The following is an 18,024-nucleotide window of genomic DNA, read 5'->3' on the forward strand; positions in this document are numbered from 1 at the left end:
TTTTTTTAAAAAAAGAAGAAAATCCATGTGATAGCAACTGACAGAGATCTGAAGAATAAAATGAGGATTATTATAAAGAAACAAAATTTCTAAATTGTCAAGGCCTTCTGGGTTTTTGAATCTTGTTACAGCTGCAAAATGTACTATCAATTCACATATAGAACATAAAATTGTGCATATGTGAATTATGGAAATTTGATGTAGAAAATACTTATATGCTGTACATCATATTCAAAAGTTGATGTAGGCATGACTGATCTTACAGTTTTCAGAAGAGAGAATTTGAGATTTAACTATGTCCTTAAGAAAATAGGAACTACTACTGAAGCAGTATAGTTGTGGAGGAGATAAAAATGAGATTATTCATAATAGAGAGAATGAAAATTAACAAAGCTGACAGTGAAAGTAGAGAGCTCTTCTAGTAGAAGAGATACTTTGAATGGGTAGCTTCATCCATTGTGGGATGTTGCACACCTGACAGAATTGCTTCAATAGATATATTTGAGAAAAACCTTGAGACTTTCAAGAATGGAGGGAGATTATGAGAGCATTACTTTAGAAGGCTTCTGCCTTTGTGGTGAAAAGAAATTGAAGGAGAAAGACTGGATAATGAAAAAAAAGTGACCTCAGTAACCCATACACTACACATTCCTTTAAAATCGTACAGGGCTGAGCTTCAGTTTGATTGTCTGACTACTGAGTTACAGAGTTTCGGATCAACTCACACTAGCAAAAATCTCAAAGAACTTAAAATATGAATTCCAAAAAAGGGGAAGTGTTCTAGTGTAGAAATAATCATCCTGAAATCAGGGCAAATCACCTCTACCACTCACATTTACATGGGAATGGTGTGAACGGGGAAGTAAGCAAAATTTCAGCCTCTGTTCTTTGGCAACCTGGAAAAATATTAAAGTATATGAGGAAGAATTTTTAACTTCTCTCAGCAGATTCAGAGTTTGAAAAGTCAGATTTTTTTTTTACATTTTTTATTGATATTTATTGAGTTCTACATTTTTCTCTGCTCCCCTCCCTGCCTCTCCCCTCCCCTCTTCATTTCTCCCCCAAGGTCCCCATGCTCCCAATTACTCAGGAGATCTTGTCTTTTTCTACTTTCTACTTCCAATGTAGATTAGAGCTGTGTAAGTCTCTCTTAGTGTCTGCATTGTTGTCTAAGTTCTCTGGGATTGTGGTTTGTAGGCTGGCTGAAAAGTCAGATTTAAAGCTAATGGGAGCTCACCACCTTCAGCCAGATTGGGAAGGAACAAGCAGAGGACCAAACTAGTCCCTCTGAATGTGGTTGACTGTTGCATGGCTGGGGCAGTCTGAGGGGCCACTGGCAGTGGCATCAGGATTTATCCCTACTGTATGTACTGGCTTTTTGGGATCCTATTCTTTTGGGATGTGTACCTTGCTCAGTCTAGATACAGTAGGGAGGACCTTGAACCTTCCCTAAGGCAATGTGCCTTACTCTCTCTGAGGATTAGATGGGGGTGGGGTAGGAGGGTGTGTGGAGGGAATGGGAGGAGGAGACGGTGTAGGAACTTGGATTGGTATTTTAAAAAAAATTAATAAATTTAATAAATGACACAGATAAAAAAATAAATAAAATAAAAAATAAAGTGAAATATCTTCGGTTGGAGGGTTAGTTTATTGTTATTATTTCATTCAGTCTTTACTGAAATGGCTCTGTGAGCTACATTTTCCAAAGTGACATGATAAAACCCAATGAGTAAACACTGTGATGACTACATGAATTAAAGAGTATAGGATAACTGGAAACTGTCTCTGTCCCTCAATCAGTGCTGGTACCATATACCAAGATGTTCAATACAAACACCTATTTTCCTTTAGTGATATTTTTGTATTCACATACAGCCTGGCTTTATTTTGCCAGCACTGCTCCTAAACATAGCTCAGTTTTTCTTTCTGTAGCACTGTCACGTTCCTTTCTAATTTGCAACCCCTGAAATATTTTATTAGGCTCTCCCCTTTTCCCATCATATCTAATTCTTCATGAACCAAGTTTACTGAAATTTAAAGATATAAATATATTTCTGTCATTCCTCACTTGAAATTCTTTTTTGACTCCATATTCTTGGAATATAATGCAAACTGTTTTTGTTTCTAATTAGTGTTCTTTGAACCTTTTTGTTTATTTGAATCTTTTTATTTCTTCAATATACTGTGTGGGAGGTCCTTCTGTCTACATGTTGCTTTTGTTTGTTAATGAATAAGGAACTGCTTTGAGCCTATGGTAAGGGCAGACAGAACTTGGTGGGAAAAGGTAGGCTATATGCTGGGAGAAAGAGGGTGGAGTCAGAGAGAAGCCATGGAGTCACTGGAGATAGACGCTCAAGCTTTACCCAGTAAGCCAAAGCCACATAGTGATATACAAATTAATAAAAATGGGTTAAATTAATATAAGAGTTAGCCAATAAAAAGCTAGAGTTATTGGGCTAAGCAATGATTTAATTATACAGTTTCTGTGTGACTATTTTGGGTCTAAGCTAACTGGGTGGCCAGGAACCAACAGGCCTTCTTCTAACAAATATCACTGATTAACTTCATTTTTTAAATGGTTCAACTTGGTATGTCCTTTTACCTTTGCAATAGGGTTCCCTCTGCTCACAATATATAAGCTTGGATTTGTGTATTTATAGTGTCATCTAGAAATTTACTTTCAATTTTGCGCACTCAGAAAGCCATTGTAGGTTACTTACTATGCCTACTCATTCCACGACAAAAACATAATTCAATTTTTTCACTGTATCTTTATTAGTTATGTTCTTGTATGCACAAATGTTTCTCTTACTGTCTGTCACACCTAGTCAAATGTTAATTTTCATTGTAGAGACATACCCAGTTAACACAGTAACATTTCCCTGAAATTCTACTGATCAAATATTTGTTAAGACGTGTATGCAGAAATGAATGGGCCAGCTGACCCGGGAGGGTGAGGACACTTAAGGATGTAAACCCATTATCTGGGGAGATCCCTGTGATGTTGAACTTCCTGACAGATCCTTAACACGTAGTAGAGTCCCATTCCTGCAGCAGGAAATTGATCCATTTCTGTGTTGCTGTTTGAATGGTTTGCAGCTACTTTCACAGAAGCCCTAATACAGTGAGTTGAGGCCGTTTCACCATCTGCTTGCTCTTTCTTGCATGCTTGGTGGGTGGAGAAATTAGAGATTTCCCTTTTACACTTTTTGTTATTAGCCTAAGCAGCCCTGTTTGATGTATGACCAAACAATGCCCTCTGCTGTTTGTACCTAAAATAACATGGCTGCCTCAAAATTTCCTGTTTTCAGGAAGCAGATTGTTTCCATGGTTTGTTTCACAAGACAGCTGCCTACACTTCAGAACTAGGGAGAGATGTTCACTGCACTGGATCCAGCCATAGTTCTTTTCTTTCCTTTCAAACTTTTTCTTTTCAAAAATAGAGAATAAGAAATTATACAGCCGGTAAATCAGGGCTCTGTAAGTGCCCTTTAAAGGGCATGGCCCCTTAATCATCACATAATGTGCTTCATGGACCCATGAATACCATTTTTCTTAAAATCCATGAAAGAATATGGTTCCTGTGAGCTACCACCACAATGCGGAGAAACATTAGAGCAGATGAGCCGGCCAAGAGGGCAGTTATAGCTTCAATTCTTTCTTAGCCAGAAAAAGTCAAACTCATCTCAGTTCAAAAAGACACCTAGAATCCTCATCTCTTGACAAAACAAGATACAAAATTAGTTTGCTTTTGGTTTCTCTGTTTGCTTACTTTCTTATGATGCAAATGGAATGCATATACCTGGCATGAGGCTTCTGGCAGTGTGTGAACCTTTTGATCATCTCCACTTTTTGAGATTGATTATTTATGAAAAAAATGAAATATAAATGACTGAGCTGTTTCTCAAATTATATGGAACGATTTGCGATGTCCAGGACTATGTTTGTATTTTTATAACAACTATTTGTTTAACAAAATGCTTAGTCAATGTCGGAGGAGAATCTTACAGCGTCAAGTTCCAAATTCTTCTCCATGTTTCGTTCTTTCTGTTTAGACAGTCAGAATACTTCAGCTCTAAGAAACAAGTCTGCTTCGTATAATGCAAGCAGCATTCTTTGTGCTTATACAGTAACATCTGCGGCCTCAATACCCTGCAATTCCTATGCTTCTTTGTTTTTCTTCAGGTTCACAGGACACCAAATGATTAATGCATGTTTCTCCTTATTTCTAAAATTACTATTTTCTTTTCACATTTCATCATAGTAATTGTCCACAGTAGCATTTTTGATAAAAGTAACTTACCATCAGCTAAGGAACTAGACAACCAGTGTACAAATACATCTACCTGAGGAGTACTTCTTTAGATCTTTTCTACACGCACCCACTAGATGCCAGTACCAATCACCAAAACCACAGTGTCTTCCAGTACTTGCAGACAATTTTTGGGGGGAGGGGTCCAAAATGTATCCCTTACATGGCTTAGCATGGCATGTAAGGTACTCAGTGCTACTGTGTCGTATTATTGCCCAAGACTTGTCTGTTAGGAATGCTGCACACTGACAGCGGCACTGTCTGTTTAGTCTAAACATAACCTCCAACTTTTCATTTTCTGATTTGTTTTTTTTTCTTTTGGTTTTGGATATCTCACTCTGATTACTCTATTAAATTATGCTCAACCAGAACCAATTTGCAATAACTATTTCTATTCCCTCCTCAGTTTTACTAATCCATCCTTTCCTTAATTGTTAGTAAAGTCAAGCTTAAACTTGTTAAATCTATTAATGAATGTCAATGTTTGTCCAGGTGGCCATCCTATTTATTCACAAGCTTCTTAAAGAGTAGAACTGGATTCTATCTAAGCATCTAGTAAATATTTGTTAAATTGAATTATTGAGTATCACACTTTTAATCCTCTGTTGGGAGCCATGTGGATAAAGTAGTTTATAGCACTTGATTAATAAAATTGGTTAACAAAACTATTGTGAATCAAAGTGGCACAATTTATTGACTTTACCAGTGAAAATGGCAAAGAATAGACTGAATGATGACTTCTAATAATTCCTTCAAGAAAAATAAATAAAATATAAGTGAAGACTGTGAAGATATGAATTGGAAAATGAACATTTAAATGGGTGTTTGAAAACAATGTACCCCAGCTCCACCAAATGCCTTGCTCAAGCTGCAGAAAAGAGCCAGGTTAAACATCCACCAACAGACCACCAACACTCCCCTCAGTGCCCTCTGAACCTACCCACAAAACTCTCTTATCCTAGTCACCATATTCAGGCTCACCTCCCTGTTAGAATGCCCCAGCTTTACAGGAGGTCACACTGCCCACCAGAACTCCAGTGAAGCTTGTTGCCAACAGACTGTCCCCACTTTCTTAGTGTTTGCTCAGCCCACCCACAACTGACCCTCTCCTACCCATTACCTGTCACCTTATTCCAGCCCCCAACTCTAGTGGACTAAAGGGCAGGTCAGCCACCAGAACTGCAGGTAGCCTTCCCTGTCCCAGAATTGTCCCCACTTAGTATCTACCCCACTAATCCATCACCAGAATCCCCAGCTGGAACAAAAGCCATGTACACAGTCAGAACTCTAGTCTCCAACTTGGTAGAGACCCCCTACTCAACTTTAGGCCATTCTACCAAAAAGACCAGAGAGGAAACAGAAACCAAAGGGGAAACACAACAAAACAAAAACAAAAAACCCCACCCATCCAACAAAGACAAGCTCAGAGATGAGAACCTTTGAGTATAATTATTCCACAAACTATTCCACAAAATAGAAACAGAAGAAACATTGCTAAATTCATTTTATTAGACCATAGTCATCTTGATACCCAAACCACACAAATATTCAACAAAAAAACAGATGTATAGATGAATTTCCCTCATGAACATAAATGCAAAAATACTCAACAAAATTCTTGCAAACCTAATCCAAGAACACATCAAGATCATCTACCATGATCAAGTAGGCTTTATTACAGAGTTTCAGGGATGGTCCAACATATAAAAATAAGTCAACACAATCTACCATATAAACAACCTGAAAGGAAAATAGAATACATGAGCATTCATTAACTTCTGAAGACCCTTTGAAAAATTCTAGCATACTCCATGATAAAAATCTTGAAGAAATCATGGATACAATGGGCATAATATAATAAAGACAATTTAGATCAAAGCAATTCCAATAAAATCAGTAATAAGACAAGAGTGTCTACTCTTTTCCTATATACTCAACATAGCAACTGAAGTTTTAAATTTAAAAAAAGACCACTGAAGGAAATAAAGTGGAAACAAATTGGAAACTACATATTTAAAATATTGCGTTTTTTAAAAATATGATATTATACTCTGCATAAGTAACCCTAAAAATTCCACCAGAGAATTCCTACAGCTGAAAATCATCAGCAATGTTTTTGGATACAAAGTCAATCAAAAAATCAGTAGCCATTCTATATACAAATGACAAATGGACTGAAAAAGAAATTATGAAACAGCACCCTTCACAATATCCATAAATAATATAAAACATTTAGGGGTAACTCTAAGAAAATAAGTGAAAAACTTGTAAGACAAAAACTTAATGACTTTGAAGGAAAAAAATAAGGAAGATATCAAAAGATGAAAATACCTTCCATGTTCATGGATTGGTAGAATTAACATAGTAAAACTGACCATCTCCTACCAAGAGCAATTTACAAACAATGCTATTCCAACACAAATACATTACAGACCTTGAATGGACAGTACTCAACTTGATACGGAAAAACAAAACAAAACCAAAGCTCACACAATCCTGTACAAGAAAAGAACCTCTAGCCATATAACTACCCCTTATTTCAAGCTCCACTGCAGAGCTATAATGATAATATAGCATGGTGTTGGCATAAAACCAGACAGGTGGATCAGTGGAAACAAATTGAAGACTCAGATATAAATCCACAAACCTATGGACATCTGATTTTTGATAAAGAATTCATAGATACACAATGGAAAAAAGAAAACCTCTTCAACAAATTGTGCTCATTGACTGGATGTCAGCATGTAGAAGAGAGAAAATTTATCCATATCTATCATACTGCGCAAAACTCAAGTGCAAGTGGATCAAAGATTTCAACACAAAACCAGACACACTGAACCTAATAGAAGAAAAGGTGGTAAACACCTTTGAGAATGTTGGCACAGGATACAACTTCCTGAACAGAACACTAAACAGCACATGCACAAAAAAGGGGGGGGGGGCTTATGAAACTGAAAAAATTCTGTAAGTTGGTAGGGGAACAGAGTAGATTTTGTTGGATGGATTGGGATCAGGTGGGGATGGGAACAGGAAAGATCAGACTGGGGGTGGGAGAAACAGAGGGAAAGAGATCAAACCAGACATCTATAATGAAGCAGGGCTCCTAGCAGTGAGACTGGGACATCAACCCAAACATAAAACCTTTGTCTTACAGTCTCTCGTGCCTGAAAGATATGATGGGGAAATGGTGGTTCAAAACTTTTGGGAGTGGCCAACCAATGACTGATCCAGCTTGAGATCTATGCCACAAGAGGGAGGCCACATCTGACATTGCCTGGATGACCAGGAACCAGAGGGAGCACAGGCCAGAGACCCAGGATAAAATGAAAGAAAGTAGAAAAAAAGTCAATGAAATCATTCCACGTGATATTCTGCTATGCTCATAGATTTCTGCCTAGCTCAAGAATTCTCATAGGGGCAAGCATCTAACAACTGATGAGAAAAGATGCAGCAGAGACCCATGGCCAAACACTAGGGAGAGCCAGGGTTACCATGTAGAAGAGGGAGGCAAAGGATTGTAGAACCCAGAGGGTAGAAGATACCACAAAAACATTGCCCATAGAATCAACTAAGCAGGGCTCCTAGGGGCGTACAGAGAATGAAATGAGATACAAGGACCATGTGTTGTTCTGAGATAGGTGCTCTGCATGTAGCTGAATATCTCATATATTGATGTTCTTATGGGACTCCCAACAGTGAGAATAAAGGGTGTCTCCTACTATCTTGCCTGCACTTGGGATCCCTTTCATTCTACTTGATATGATGTTTTGTGCCTAGACTTTTTGTAACTTGTTAAGCCATATTTGGTGGATATTTGTGAGAAGCCTGTTCTTTTCCTTTTCATTTTTTTTTTATTTTTGGGGCTTGGAGGAGGAGTGGATCTTGGGGAGAGTGGAGCTGGGGTTAAGGACAGTCTAACAGGATCTATATCAGATACTATTAATAATAATAATTTAGTGATTGAGAGCTCTCTATGTATCAACTATTTGTGCATGTTTATTATTGTGTTTACTGCTGTTTTGGGATGACCTATAGACTCCAGTGAGAGGAAAGGATTATACCTATTTCCCCAACAAGTTTTCAGGAAAAATGTCTCTAGAAAAGGTTCTTGAGATGTAGCCAGGGTGTCCCACATATTTGTCTTATATCTTAAACAGCAATACTCCAATTAGTTTGTTATACCTTTTAGGCAATAAAATAATCAAGACGCAGAAAAAGAAGATACAGAATCTTCAAGAGGGGAGATCTACTCCAGAACTTTCCTTCACTTTAATATAGTTAATTACTCAAATGATAATTTCATTCACTAATTCATTAACATTTATTTATCTTCGGGCTATTGGAAATGAGCATGACTGATGATAAATAAGGAAATATTAGGGTTCTTAATGTCAGTGAAGAATAATAATGCAATAAGAATTATTGAAACAATGATATTTCATGAAATATATAACTGAAACCCCAATTTCTATTATCAAAAAAGCCCTCAAATAGGATGTTTAAGTAAAGATAAATTTCAGAAGATGGGCACAGATTTTATCATCCCTGGATATAAAATGGATGAGGCCTTTCAGACCTTGAAATTGAGGGTGGTGAATGAGAACAGAATGATGAGAAAACAAGTCCACATATCTTAGACTGTGCTAATCAAAGTATACAATGTATGTTTCTCTTCGTGATACTCTCCTGTCACCCCACAGGCACTAAATATTCTCATATCTTCTTTTATTATGCCTAATTTGATATATATGCATATATCTTCATGCTCCAGTTAGTTTGTTATTCTGTGTTACACCTTTAAGGTACATACATATCTACATATGTATATGTATTTTCATATATGGCATATATGTTCATTCAAGAGATTGGTGTATGTATACATTTCTGTCTGTCTGACTGTCTCTCTGTGTGTGTGCGCACATGTGTTACTTTTCTGTCCCTGTCCAGAATAGGGACAGTTTTTGAAAAATTTAACAGATTCGTCTGGAACAAAAGTCCTTAGCATGTCAGACAGAGAAGAATCTGGTTTGAGAAGGTTGGTGATGTAGTTAATGGCTTTGTTGTCTATGCTTACTTTGGATTGATGACTAGCTGGGAGGAATTGATAGTCATTAAGCCCCAACTGCTCATTAATCCTTAGGAAATGCCTTGTGTCAAGGTCATCATTGCCTCCATAGGCTAAAAACAAACAAACCAACAATAGCACCCAAAAGGCATATGGATTTTTGTAATGAGTAATGCAATTTAAATTGCCATGTGAGGCAATCTGAACAGAATAAATAGCACACAAACAGAGTCATTCAGATTGTAAAACCACCTTTCGACATTGTTTTCTAAGTGCTTCCTTGTTCATTATTAAAGAGTACATAGTCCTCATTTCCTAGATAGTAGCCAAAAACATTTATATAACCCCTAACAAAAATCATTAAAGATTAATTTTGTAGTAGTTTTGAGAAAGAGAATATGAAATATCCTGTTTGCTCTGTAAATATATGTCTAAGTATGCTTACCCACACAATACCTAGAGGGAACTCCTGCGATTCTCTAAGTCTCCCTCATAGATCATTTGAACCAGAATACTCCAACAGGCATAACATAATAATAATAATAACATAAATGCCATGCCCTACACTGAATAAAGAAGTGTGTCCTTAGTGGACAACTATTAGTTCAAAGACAGTCAGCATTGTTTGTGAAGTCCAGAAGCCTATGCAGACCTGTGATATGCTAGTATATCTTGATTTGAATGAGAAAAAGTCTAGCATTCTAAGGAAGAGACAGACAGACTTTGCTCTTCTGCAAAGGTTGTGGACTATATCCTAGGAGTCAGGCAAAGTGCTCACATATTGCCTCTTAGGTCTACAAATCTCCTGTTTAGGTTTTTATAGCATAATATAATTGATAAGTGACTGTCCGAGGAATTAAACAAAACTCTAGAAACGTTTGAGCAGCATTATAGCTGCACTACTGCTAAGAAAGGAAAAGAATTTGCAGAGAAGTATAAGTTTGAAAATAAATACCAGTTGGGTGGAGACTGTATGAAAATAAATATGAATACAGAGCAGAAAACAATGACCATATAAACTGACATCTATTAGTAATATGTTGTGATGTGTAGTGGGATGCAAAAAAAGGGGAGTGAAGTAATATCAAGCGGCGAGAAAGCACACACAGCATAGCATTTTCTATATAGAAGGGATGGAAACAACTTGTTTATCTTTGTGTCATAGGAGGATAAAACCTAAGGAGAATATATTTAGGACAAAGCAAGGAAGCATAAGTATGTGTTGGAAATAGGAAGCTAACAGAGTGTCCTCCATCAAAGCCTCTGAAACAATGGCAGTCTGGACTAGGTTCCATGATCTTAAAAGATAGCTGATATAGTTTTGATTTTCCAATAGCTAATTTAGAAGTTACACTTTGTAGACTCATTTTTCTATTTCTCAAATACTCACTATTCTGTTATTAGATGCTCTGACTTCACTGTCTAAAACACAGGAGGAGCAAGTCCTGGCTGTCTAGTTCAGACTCCTAGGAATCTGTAAGTCACAAGTCTTCTCATTCAGCATGACTTAGGACTTTAATAAATTCAGTCAAATGACCCACAGAAACCTGATAAGGAAACCCTTTAATTGAGTCTGTGTTTATGAGATCTAAGCAAGGGGAGGAAACAGAATAGACTCTTTCTGTGATTTCCAGGCAACGCATTTAATCAGAATGCAGATAGCAGGGATGGCCTCCTAATTGGAACTAGAAACTGGTTTCAAGTAACCGAAACCCTGTTAACAGTACATAATGAGGAAACCTTGGTGATGACAAGTCAGATAATGGGAATGACTGGAATCAGTGATCTCTTTGTCTCACCTTAATGACCACAAGAGGGAATCATTCAGTAAATTCAGGCATCTGAAAGCTGGATTCCTGTCTATTGTTTTTAAGGTAGTCTTACTTTTCTTTCACTCTGTGTTATGTTAACCTTAGAACATGCATAGTGGAGCTGAATTCTCCCTCTACATAACCTTGTATTTGCTCTCAAGTTACCCTGGAACCTTGCAAGCTAAGGACTTAGTTCTATTAATTAACTCTATTAATGAGTTTCAGTTAACACAGTACCTTGTAAAGTAAAAACGCCTTTAATTTTTCTGTATTCCTTGTTCCTCTGATGAATATTTTGCAGTAAATATGCCGTGAAAAACAATTAGACATGTGCATGAAAAGAACTAAGCAACCAAGTACCCCTGGGCACCTGGAAGGAACAAGGCCAGAGTATGCTGCTCCTTAAATCATCAGCAGTTAACCTACTTTTCTTACTTTAGATAAAAATTCCTTCTTGATTTCTTCTCCCACCATCTGTCTTTGTTCTCTGAAGGATTCATTTTAGGAAGAATGATTCAGTTTTAAAAAGAGCCAGAGGGTATGGAGGACCATCCTAAAATGCTGTCTCCTAGATATGACATGGCAACAGCATTTGTGGATGCACAATAGCAGGGACCATCTGCACAGAACTTGCAAAGTACACACATACATACACACACACATGAATACAATTAAACACACATACATGCACACTCATATACATAAGAGAGAGAAAATGAGAAGGGCTTAGAATTAGGACTGTCTGATTGGGAGGAATAAGTGGGTCAAAAACTGTGGGAGGGGAAATAAGATAATGGACGAGGGAAATGTGTTCACAATACATTGCACACATAAGCAACAGAATAAAACAGAAATAATTTTGAAAGGCACAAGGCAGAGTTGAATATAGATATTCAAGGTGTTGGGTGAAAATAAAATATCTCAAACTTTACCATCCGGTAAAAAATACATGATTTATTTCTATGACAAATGCAAGTAGAAAGATAAAGGTTAATGAAAAGTAAGCAAAAATTTTCCGCAAAAAGAAAGTAAAGGTGGTGTGGCTGTCCATCCTGAATTCCATTCCATATTCATACTTTCAAAAATGCAACTACCGTATTAACAGAGCTAAAACAGACATGCAGACACATGCAAAATCCTAATGTCAGTGTCTGCAAAGTAGCTATCTGCAGGTAAAATCTGGCAAACCATTTGTGATAGACTATAAAGTTCTATGAAAACATTCGCACCATTGCTTCTGCATAGTCCATGTGTTTCTTTTATAGTTCTTGAATTTTTGATACTGTTAGAATTCTATACATTTATTTACATCCCTTCTACATTCTTTGTCTCTCTTCCAATTCTTCCCACTTCCTCCATCAACCCCTATGCCTTCTTCTATGATCATTATTGTCATACAAACACACACATACATACACACACACACACACACACACACACACACACACACACACACCACCCTTTCCCAGTCCAATTAGTATAATCTATATGCTTAAATATTTAGGGCTGACCACTTAGAACTGGGTAACCTATTAAAGGGTTTGTCTCTGGAAACAACAATTTCCTTTTCCCTTAACTGCCAATGACCATGTCTTTCCATCTGCAATGGGCCTTTCTGAAGTTTTCTCCAGCTATGTTGGCATGTCAACTGGTGTGGTTAGAGTAAAACATTAATTTTAAAAGGTGCTCACAATTAAACAGCCTAAACTATTTTCTAAAAGATCAACTAGAATGGAGACAAACAAGCAACTGCATTTAACTCATGGAAAACAAATTAGAAATTTCTACTTATAATTAATTTTCATCTGAGAATTAAGAGAAAAGTTAAACCTTGCTCATATGATTGGTAGTGGAAGCATGGGTCTCATTACACACAGGAGGAATCCTGATTACAGGGAGTTCTGTGATAGAGGAGCTACCAGGGCACTATTACTGGTTTACATGTTTGCAGTCCATTGAGTGGCACTGCTGGTTGTGGGGCTGACTGTATGTTTTTTGGCTTCCTACTATCTACCTTTAACTAACCTATCATTCAGAAAATGGAGAATGTGGGTTAAGCCAATTTTTCAAATATAATTCAGAAGGACTGTCTTAATGAGGCAAGTACAAGCACACAGCATTAAAAGGAGTGCCAACTGTCAAGAGTGTTTGTCCTGGTTAATCTATATTCTTGTGTTTTCACAGGGATGAACGTCTTGTGGATGGTCTGCAAATAACAACTCTTACCGAGAGGAATGTCAAGCTTGGTCCTAGCCATATTTTCTCATTTATTTTTCTCGTCACAGCAGTTCTTCCTAATTCTCCAGTTATCCAGGATTATTTATGAATGCTACTTAAAATGTTTGGCTCTTAAAAATAAAAGAAAAGAAAATGAAGAATAAAAATGTATTTCTTTCTCACTATTCTTATCCAACCAGAGGCACTTATGCAAATTTCTATGCGAAAGCAACACCCTGCTCATCCTGTGGCTCCCTTTGCACGTTTCTTGGATCCTGAAAAAGGATTGGACACATGTCTGGAAGAGATGAACAGACCTGCTGTTTCATTTCTTTGCCAACTGTCCCACAAAGTTTCTTCCCTTGCCTTCACTGGAAAGATGAGTTCTAAGTCCTATCAGCTGGAGAGGAGAAGATGGAAGTTGGGAATAATGAATTTGAGAATCTTACTTTTGAAAAGGATCCTGTGGAACAACATGTAATCAGCTTTCTCACTCAGGATACTGGGATCTTATTCTTACTAACTCTGGGACTTCCATTTTACATCCTCCTCAATAGTTTTTTTTTTTTTTTCTGACATGGCTTTTATGTTAATTTAAAATAGTTTAAGAATTGCAAGGTTATTTTCAACTATGGATATTAGCTTGAATTTCGAAATTGATATTTTTTGTTTTACTTTGAGTACCTAGTAAAAAGGAAAAATATCAGGAAAATGGAGAGAATAAGAATGACAAAAGTTAAAGGCCATGTGTACACTGTGATAGAAGTTAAGTAGCTATTACATATAGTTGCCAATTCCTGAAAACAGTTATGACAAACAAGACTCGTGATCCTTCCACACAGATGAGGAGTCAAATACTCCAAGTCTATTAATTATCCCCACTGGTACAGTTAGTGATGGGTGCTATGTCTGTCTACATCTTCCCCTTGAACTGCTGTAATGTGTATGTGCTGGTTATAGACTGAGCTTACAAAATGCTACAGAAACCTTGCAAAAAGTACTACTTCTTTGACAACTTGTTTACTAAGCCACAGAGAAACACTTTTATAATTTACTGTTGCATTCATTGTTCATTTTTTCTCTTTCTCCCTCACCCACAACTCGCTCAGCTGATACTTAGGGCCTACCATTGAACTTGATTGCCAAATCCTTACGCCTTGTTCTTATACATTTTGTTTTGAAACAAGATTTCAATGAGTTTTCCAGACTGACCTTGAACTCTATCTATCAGATAGGCCTTAAACTTGATACCATCCTGTCTTAGACTCCTGAGTAGATGGGATGAACAGGTCATTGTCAGAAGGCATAGATGCAACTTTAAACTAAATAAAATCCCATTGCTTAGATGTGTTTACATTCATGTCGTTATTGTGAAACAAAAATGGCTTATTTCGCCAGGCGGTGGTGGCGCACGCCTTTAATCCCAGCACTCGGGAGGCAGAGGCAGGCGGATCTCTGAGTTCGAGGCCAGCCTGGTCTACAAGAGCTAGATCCAGGATAGGCTCTAGAAACTACAGGGAAACCCTGTCTCGAAAAACCAAAAAAAAAAAAATGGCTTATTTCTTCCATATTTGTCAAAAGTGTTATAATCATGCTGGGTGGGGCTGAAATTTGAGTCACCAACTTAACTGCCTTTTAGTGAAGCATCACATAAAACAACTTAGACAAAAACATCAACAAAGTTGTTGGTACATGTTTGGCTTTGTTTGTTAGTTTATTTTGTTTTGTTTTTCCTTTTCTTTCCCGGATCAACTACTCTATTCTCCTGGAATAATAAGTGCAAAATGTGGATCTGTTATTCCATTCGAAAGTTGAGGGTTGGAAGAAATTTCATCTTAATTGCATAATAAATCATGGAACAGTCACAGCGGGAGAACGTGGATCTTGATCCATGTACCACAAACTTCCAACAAGCAGTCAAAGGTTCCTTCCTGCCAGCATGTGTTACATTGGTAAACTTCAGTCTCAATTCTTTTTACTTTTGAAGAAAAACATTTCCAGCTAATAACACAATTACACTTAAGTATCAGGGTCCATTTTAGTATTATTGCATTTGTTAAATCTAACTGAGTCCAAATTACTTCCTCGATGCTAATAAGAGACAGAGGAGGACAGAGAAAGGGAAAAATGAAGGATGTGGAAGGGGATGGAGGTGGGGTAGGAGGAGAGGGATAAGTAGTCTTGAGGCAAATGAAATTTTAAAATGGTTTAATAAAGCAAAGACTTGTATACACAATGCCAGAGAGGAAAACAGAGATATCAATGTTCCATATAGCCTCAAGCCCAATAAATGTCAGTGAAACATGCTGCCCACAGTTTCTATGGAAACCCCTTAAGTTAAGTGTGGAGTACAGACATTTTTGGACTGTTATCCACAAGCTGTTTATTTAATTATAAAGAAACATGAGACTGTTAAGGACAATACTATTATCATACTGATGGCATTTAGGGTTCAACAAATAGGTTTGCAAAGTGAAATGCCAACTTTAAAAAAGTTGTTAACTTTGCATTAATGCTATGTGAATAAAAAGCATCTCATATTTAAAGGACTTTACACATTATTTCCCTCAGGCGAACCCCAAATTAGCCAAATGACATTCATTGAAAAGAGAGTTCTTCAGAGGCTTCATGCCAATTATACCCCCCTACGCCCAGTGAACAAAACCAAGGTCACAGCATATTTTCAATTAAACCCAAGATAGCACCAAAGTGCAGCACAGCTGGAAAAGCCAGCCCATTATTACCCCGTAGATCATTTGTGAGCAATGAATAGGTCTCCAGTGCTTTTCTGTTTTATAGGCATGTGAATATAAAAATAAAGAAAATAGCTTCAGATCAGCTTTTGCCTTCCAAAATAAATAAACATTTTTAGGGCTTTATGCCTGGTGGCCTGAGGAAAAAAATGATTGGAAGTTATCATGATCTCTCTGTCTGGTCTTTAATCTGGCCACAGAGAACCATCTGATTAATGGATTTATTCATTTCTTCCTTCTTTCACTAAGCAAACATTTCATTTCAACCTACACCGTGTGAATGAGTTCCTTGCTAAGGGACAGGGAAGACAGGATTGTTTGCTATCCCCTTCTTTAATTATGTGTCTTTCTCAGAGTAATGCACTAATTGGTCGCTACATTCTTTTAGAGAACTAACATGATGTAAAGGTACTGGATTTAGTGCCCACCTTCAAGGAGATAACAATTTAGTGAGACAAAGGGATGCATAATCATAAGGAAAGAGGCAGTGTCCTTCCTACTGCTTCCCAGCCCTAATGCCTCTAAGTAGGACTATCGGCTGTGAGTGCTACACTGAGTCAGAATGTAAAGGATTGTGTGTGTGTGTGTGTGTGTGTGTGTGTGTGTGTGAGAGAGAGAGAGAGAGAGAGAGAGAGAGAGAGAGAGAGAGAGAGAGAGAGAGAGAGAGAGGAAGAGGAGGTAAGATGGAGGGCTTCACGGCTCTCCTTTAGGGGAACCACATAAGCAATTGTGGACATGGACCCAAGACTTATGCAAACTATTTATTCCGTACAATGTATTGAAGGAAGAGGACATCATAGGAAAACTGAATCTCAAGGCCAGTTATCTCTGGAGTTGAATCACGGAACATGACGCCTATTTCAAATTGTCAAAAGGAAACCCATACAGATTCAGCAAATAAAACTCACTGGACAGGTCTTTTCTGCTATATTGTGGCATTTTTTTAAATCATTTATCATTTTTAGTAGCTGGACTTCTTACAAATTGCTCCAGCGAGGAATGTATGTCATTGTTATTATCAGATTCGACAGCATATAAAAAGCCACTTCATGTTAGCTGTTGTTGTCGTGTTCAGCATATTGTGGGAACCATTTAGTATGAATCATCACCCACCTTGTTCTCCATTGGGGTCTCTACACAGTAAATAGGCAACGTGTTTGCCAACCTAAAACACAAAACCAAAAACAAAAAAATATAAATCATATCCATTAGAACAACTCAGCACATTTCCTGATCTGCCATGACCAACAACACAGATACCACTGGTGACAATATTTATTGAATCACCACTGAATTTTAACACAACTCTGGGCAGAAAGCCAAAGAAGCTATTTTAACCACTGGCCATTTGGAATAATGTACTTTTTAATGAGAATAAAACATGCATTTGGAATCAGATCTGCAGTCCACACTTGGTTTTCAATTATTAGATTTGTGAACTTAGGCAAGTCACATTTTCTTTCTGATCCGATGTCCTAGTCATAACCACCTCAAAGACCAATACTTCAAAATAGATGAGCAGTTAGCTGTTAATAGCATCCAATTATTAATGCCAAATGACATGTTAAGAGTTTTACATAAGTATCTGCTGCAAATTTCATTTGAGTGTTTTTTTTTCTCCTGTATCCAAAACATAGGAAAACTAAATGTATTTTTCTTGAAAGAACTATTATGCATATAGGATGGAAGTTAGAATCTAAGATCGAGAGTCACACAGTATATCGAACAATGAGACAGTACATGACAGAATTTGGGTTTATTGAGTATCATTGATATAAAATAAATATTCTTTAATCCCAGCAATTACAGTAATCTATCTTAAGTTTGGAAATGTATTTGGTACAGACAGACTGTACTGAAAAGAAA

At 37.2% G+C, this 18,024-nt stretch overlaps 1 protein-coding gene across 1 annotated transcript in view; it reads right to left on the minus strand.

Moving 5' to 3' along the window:
• Window positions 1-17,323, minus strand: part of Lrrc4c (leucine rich repeat containing 4C) — a 35,719-nt gene extending 18,396 nt beyond the window's left edge. The window contains exon 1 of the mRNA XM_038331794.1: window positions 17,272-17,323. The gene's annotated coding sequence lies outside the window, so the exon portion shown is untranslated. The remainder of the gene's footprint in view (window positions 1-17,271) is intronic.
• Window positions 17,324-18,024: the final 701 nt, after the last annotated feature.

The sequence above is a fragment of the Arvicola amphibius genome, chromosome 5, assembly GCF_903992535.2.
Source record: "Arvicola amphibius chromosome 5, mArvAmp1.2, whole genome shotgun sequence".
Classification (NCBI taxonomy): domain Eukaryota; kingdom Metazoa; phylum Chordata; class Mammalia; order Rodentia; family Cricetidae; genus Arvicola; species Arvicola amphibius.